Source organism: Scaptodrosophila lebanonensis, unplaced genomic scaffold, assembly GCF_003285725.1.
Source record: "Scaptodrosophila lebanonensis strain 11010-0011.00,11010-0021.00 unplaced genomic scaffold, SlebRS2 tig00000110-arrow-arrow-pilon, whole genome shotgun sequence".
NCBI classification, from domain to species: Eukaryota; Metazoa; Arthropoda; class Insecta; order Diptera; family Drosophilidae; genus Scaptodrosophila; species Scaptodrosophila lebanonensis.
In genome coordinates, this window is record NW_022060573.1 from 2,164,526 (window position 1) to 2,171,270 (window position 6,745).

Consider the following 6,745-nt stretch of genomic DNA (forward strand, 5'->3'; position numbering starts at 1 on the left):
ATCGATAGTAGCCAGAGAACTGCAACGAATACTACATTTTCGGTCATACTCGAGTATTTACCCATATTAGGTATGAATTTTTCATTTGGGTATAGTGACAAGCAATGATTGGTTGTGAACGAACCCTCAACGAACACTCAGTTCGAATCAAACTGCGAAAACTCAGAAGTGAGCGGTTGTGACCGGTTGTGTACGAACGCTCACCAACCAGTCAGTTCGACTCACAACTGCAAAGAATCAGAATGAGAGACACAATGCCTGCGTGAATGCAATGATCGAACGTCGTATTTACAAGCAGATTTGGCCACTTTGCACAGCACTGCAAATGCAGCCAAGCAAAGTGTATTAAGTGTGGGGAAAGCCACGGCAAGGACATAGTATGTATTGACACAAGATGCTGCAACTGCAAGGGGGAACACACTGCAATCCATACCAGCTGCCCAGCCAGAAAGAAGGCATTTGCCATCCAAAAATGTATGGCACTAGAAAATCTAACAAGACAAGAAGTGCGCGCTAAATATCCATCCCTTTTTCATAAAGAAGCTCCCGACCACCTAAATGAACAGGCCTTTCCCAAACCTATATGGTCCAACTCAATTGTAACTAATACTTATGACAGCAACAAAGAGGCTGCCAGAGAAATCCACTCCCTCACTTCCTTCGCCAATACTGTAAAAAACAATAAAAACAAAATTAGGGAAAACGAAAAAGCTCTTGCCACCATGAATGAATGGAGGCAAACTATCACAGATAATACTTTTCAACTGCAAGAAAACGCTTTCATCCCCATAAAATATCCCGAACAAATTGCCGAGAAAGAACTAACACAGGTGTTACTTCAACTTTCGGCATTCATCGGCAAACAAAATAACAATTTCGAAGAGGCCGACACCAAAAACTTTCTGTTAAAATTAAGAGATCAACTCAATTACGCTAACGCAAAAATAGATGCAGCCAAAATAAAGGACTAAATACTTCCATTCTCAACCACAAATACACCATGAAAATCTTACAATTAAATATTCAAAGTTTAATAAGTAAAAACAATAAAAATATTCTGGAAATGTATCTCGTTAACAACAACATTGACATAGCGATCTTATCAGAAATTTGGATTAAAGATAATTCATCCAGCAGTTTGGCCGATTTTAACTTTTTCTGTAAGACACGAGATGATGGATACGGAGGAGTTGGTATATACATTAAAAAACATATTAAATTTAAACTGCTAAATCTCAAATGTTCAATAGAAGCAATAGGAATTCAAACTTTAAACCTCTCCAACAACATCAACATTTTCAGTGCCTATTCCCCCCCTTCCACTAATCTCATCACCTTCAAAACTGGTATAAAAGAACTATTTGCTATAAGCGCCTCTCTAACACACCCATCAATAATAGGAGGAGACTTTAATGCCAAATCTACCATATGGGGAACTTCATCTACAGACGCCAAAGGTCATACAATAGAAAGAGCCATGATTGACAACAAATTCATATGCTTAAATGACGGATCACCCACCTACTCACATAGCCCAGTACAGTTTTCCTTCCTTGACCTCACTTTCTCCAACGCTGCAAATCTACATATTTCCTGGCAAACCTCCAATAACAAACTAACAAATAGCAATCACTTCCCAATACTCATTGAAATTAATTCTACTCATATCGTCTCAACGTTCTAACCAAAAAAACTCTATACAATAAATTATCCAAGGACTTTGGACAACTTAACTTCTCCAATCTCAACAAACTACATTCAGATTTTAAAAAAATACAAATTCAAAATACCATCACAATTCCAACTAACAATAGATATACCCCAAAAAAATGGTGGAACCCAGAGGCCGAAAAACTCTTCAGAATCAGAAATGCTTGCAGGAAAAAATTTTATTTAACTAAAAAATTCACCGACGCCAGACTTCTTATCGAAGCAGAAAAAAACCTGGAGAAACATATAAATATCTGTAAAAAGAAAAATTTCAGCAACTTCCTTCAAGAGCTCTCTGATTCGCCACAGATTATGTGGAATAAACTAAAAAACCTGAAAACCTACAAACAAATCAAGAAAGTTGGTAACAGCTGGTCCAAAGATGATAACGAATCTTTCCTCAAGCTTTTGAAACATATTCCAACTATCACAAGCAACACTACACAGTTTAATCCAGCAAATCTCCATCTGAGCGAGACCCCTCCCACTCCCCTGCTTTTTGAAGACTTCCTTTTTTTCCTAAACAATAAAAATCCAGAATCCGTAAAAGGCCTGGATGGGGTGTCCTACAAACTTCTTCAATCTCTAACCTCCGAAAAAAAGAAAGATATATTCAACATTATAAACAAAGCATGGCTGAAGGGTGATATTCCAGAGGAATGGAGAAAAATCAAAATAGTACCTAAAAGATCCTACGCCTTCCGAAAAAACCACTCAACATCACAATGCATTAACGACCTAATAAACATAACATCAGACCTCAAACAAAAAGGTTACCAAGTGGTGGCTGCATGCGTTGATCTTCAGAAGGCATTTGACTGCGTGGATATCTCCATTCTATCCAATAAATTGCAAAAAATGAACTTCAATCCTCACATTATAGCCTGGATCATAGGGTTCCTTCAAAAAAGAATTTTAATTCTTGGTGACAGCAGCACTACAATCAACAGAGGAGTCAGTCAAGGCAGCTGTCTCAGTCCAACTCTTTTCAACCTCTACACAAAGGACCTGCACAGAATAACAGATTCAAACTGCATTTTATTTCAATTTGCTGACGACTTCTTTCTCCTATGCTTCCACCCGAACTTCATCGTAGCACGAAATCTCTTAGAGGAAAAAATCTCAACCTTTGTACAGGAATGCAAAAAAATTAACCTCTCATTTAACCCAAACAAATCCAACATCATACACTTCAACTCTCGCAGACATCTTTTAAACATCTCACACGCAGGAGAATGTATAATTAATTACAAATTTTAGTGAGAGGTTATCAGTTGTGCTTGGTGAATGCGCCCATTGCTTCCACCTCCAGAGCATCTGCAGTTGTATGCTAATTAATCATAACTATTAAAGCCCATGTTTCCGTTTACAGATACAAGGTCAAATATTCTAAAGTAAACAGGACTTTTTGAATCTAGCGCCCCCTGGTGGCGGTATCTACATGCCGACTGGTGCGTTAGAATCTGCTGTCTTTACCGAGAATTTCATGACATTTCATCGATTGGAAGTGAAGTTATTGCGTTTTAAGTGTCAGTATGTTTGTGTTATCGGTGCGAAAATGAGCTTTGAACAAAGAGCCAACATTAAATTTTGTTTTAAAATTGGTAAAACTTTTACCGAAACGTTTCAATTGATGGAACAAGTTTATGGCGATGATTGCCTATCCCGTAGCAGAGTGCACGAGTGGTTTCAACGTTTTCAAATTGGTCGTGAGGACATAAATGACGATCAACATGTGGGCCAATCAAAATTCGAGATCACCGAAAATTCCATCGAATCTGTGCGTGAATTCATCAAAAATCAGCCGAAATCATCATTGAAATTGATGGATATGGAATTGAACATCTCCAAAACATTTTGACCGAACATTTAGGCTTACGATAGGTGTGCACGGATTGTTCCGCACAAATTGCCCAGACGATCGACGCTTGTAACCGATTATTTGACCAAAAATCACATTTTAACTCGCCGTGTTCACCTGATATGGCACCGTGTGACTTCTACCTTTTCGGTAAAATGCATTTGCCCCTGGAAGGAAAGCGTTATGCAGACGTAGAGGCCTGCACCGGCATACTGGCAGTCATACCGGCCAACGAGCTAAAACACTCGTTCGACATGCTTTTAGATCGTGCAAAATGCTGTATTGAAGCAGAAGGACTCTATTTTGAATAAAATAAATCGATTTTATTTGTTCTGTTTTTTTTTTTAAATAGTCGTGTTTACTTTGGAACACACCTTGTAGACTAGGTTCTTTGTTACTAGTGCCAGATAGCGACTACAAGTTTTTGCAAATTTATTTTATGGGCAATTCTCCATAAGAAATAAATCTATCTATATAAATCTTGTGCACATAATTCAGTTAAAAAGTTAAATGGTTGAACAATTACAAAACTTATTTCACAAACACAATTAATTGATTATATGCTGCAATGGATATGATGCAATCTGATGATTACAAAATTGTTATTAGAAAAGATAAAACTCCTGTTGGCCAACATGCAGTACTTTTTAATGCAACTACTATCAGAACTGCAACGAGTATGTTCGACCACCCTTGCTGAAAATTCAATCAAATCAGTTCATTGCTTGGCTGCAAACGAGCTCGAACGAGTTCAGTACTCTCAGCATTTTTCTTAAGCTAGGTACACACGATGCAAACAATTTGCAGCAAGTTAAAAATAATTTGCAGCAAAAGTTTGCACCAATGTTTACACCTATGCAAATATTGCAAGAAAATTTATTGCTGCAATCAATTTTTGTTTTGCATGCAAACTTTTGCATGGCTATTTCGTGCAATATATTGCGTCAATGTCTACACGTGTTTTCATTTCTTGTTTGCAGTGCTTGCAAGTGACACTCATTTGCAAGTTCTGTTGTTTTGTGAAAGTCAAGGAATAACGACGTGTTTATATCAGCGGTGGACACGAAATGTTAAATCGGGAGCATATATAAAACAAGTAATTACTACGATATGTGCAATAAATTGTACTACTTACCAAATTTTGAATTTTATAATTATTTCCGTCGTCATTTTTAATAAATTTAAGCGCATCGAAAAACTGCTGGTATAGTTGTCCGATGTACCCTGGCCGCTCTTTTTATAGCCTGTACCCAAAGGGTGAAAGGCTATACTAGTTTTGTGCGCATGTATGTAACACACAGAAGGAGGCGTGGCAGACCCCACAAAGTATATATATTCTTGATCAGGATGAGAAGCAGAGTGGATATAGCATTGTCCGTCCGTCCGTCTGTCTGTCCATATGAACGCAAGGATCTCAGAAAGTATAAGAGGTAGAATAACCAAACTTGGTTTCCATATTCTCCTAAGACCGAGAAAGTACGAGTTTGAGTTTTTTTTTCGATGCACCCCCCCCCCCCCTCCCCACCCCACTCCACCGCAATTTGTGTTTTTTCTTATAACTTCCGTGATTCTCGGAATTTTGAAATCAATTTTGGTAGGTACATCCAGTTAGTACTTTCATCATGATAGGTCAATTCTGAAGAAAGTTATAGCCATAAGTAAAATCGCTGCTCATGCGCTGCCTGCAGCTCTGTCGGCAGCGCTGCCCGCAGCTGTTGTTGTTGTTGCTGCTTTGGTTCAACTTTGTGCTGCATACATACACGCATATAAACACGCTTAGGTACGTGATGTAAATGTATGCTGTTTAAACTGAACATAAACATGTATTCTAATTTAATTTAATTAATTATTTTAATTAATGTTGCAATGTTGCGACTGAAAGCAAACAGCACATGCAAGCAAGCAAGCAACTGACGCAACCAAGATAACGGTAAAATAATGTATACAGACGACAAGCAAAAAATATTGCTGCAAACAATTTTTGCAAGTTCTTTGTTTGCAGCAAAATGGTTGCACTCGTGTTTATACGTGCAAATTTGATTGCAGCAATCAACTTGCTGCAAATTGTTTGCATCGTGTGTACCTAGCTTTATGATCGAACTTGCATGAGCCATCTAGAACGATTTTTACGAACAAGCACCGGACTTGATTGGTTTGCTTTCGAGCAGAACAGGTTCGGTCACTTTGCTTATTGCGGTCAGTTCGAACGAGTACCGGCCTTTATTGGTTTGCTTTGAAACAGTTCAGGCTCGGTCACTTCGTTTAAGATGACTGGGTCCTGATCGAAATAAATCAGTCTTTGCAGAATGAGCGTTTGATCGAACGAGTATAGTGCCGTTATTGCTCGAGTATTGTTGCGTATTGCGCGAGTTATACTCGGGTATTACTCGAGTATTACGCAGGTTTTACCCGAGTATGTCTCGAGTATTGCGCGGGCTTTACCCGAGTATGACCGTATGTATAAAAATGCATGTATGTACATCTTTATGTATTTGTGCGTGCATGTGTTGTTTGCAATTATGCGCAAACATGTGTAAATGTATATACGTTTTTTAAATAATGAGGTACAGAATTAAAGCAAAACATATGTATACAAGTATATGTATTTATGATATTATTTAGGAGGTATTTCTTTTCGCTAATAGTTTTGTTGGATTCTTTAATTTAGCCGAAAAAACAATAGAAAATATAAGTGCACGTGTACGCGCCGATATCATTGCTCGATGGCCATGATTCGAGAATTACCCAAAGTCATGCGGGCATGCTTGTAAATACGACGTTCGATCATTGCATTCACGCAGGCATTGTGTCTCTCATTCTGATTCTTTGCAGTTGTGAGTCGAACTGACTGGTTGGTGAGCGTTCGTACACAACCGGTCATTGCTTGCATTCATGCAAGAAGTTTCGGTCACAACCGCTCACTTCTGAGTTTTCGCAGTTTGATTCGAACTGAGTGTTCGTTGAGGGTTCGTTCACAACCAATCATTGCTTGTCACTATACCCAAATGAAAAATTCATACCTAATATGGGTAAATACTCGAGTATGACCGAAAATGTAGTATTCGTTGCAGTTCTCTGGCTACTATCGATGAAGTTGCCATTGTTGTAGTTGGAGAATATTTGGAGTCACGTGATATTGGGCGCATTCACCAGGCACAACTGATAACTTATCAC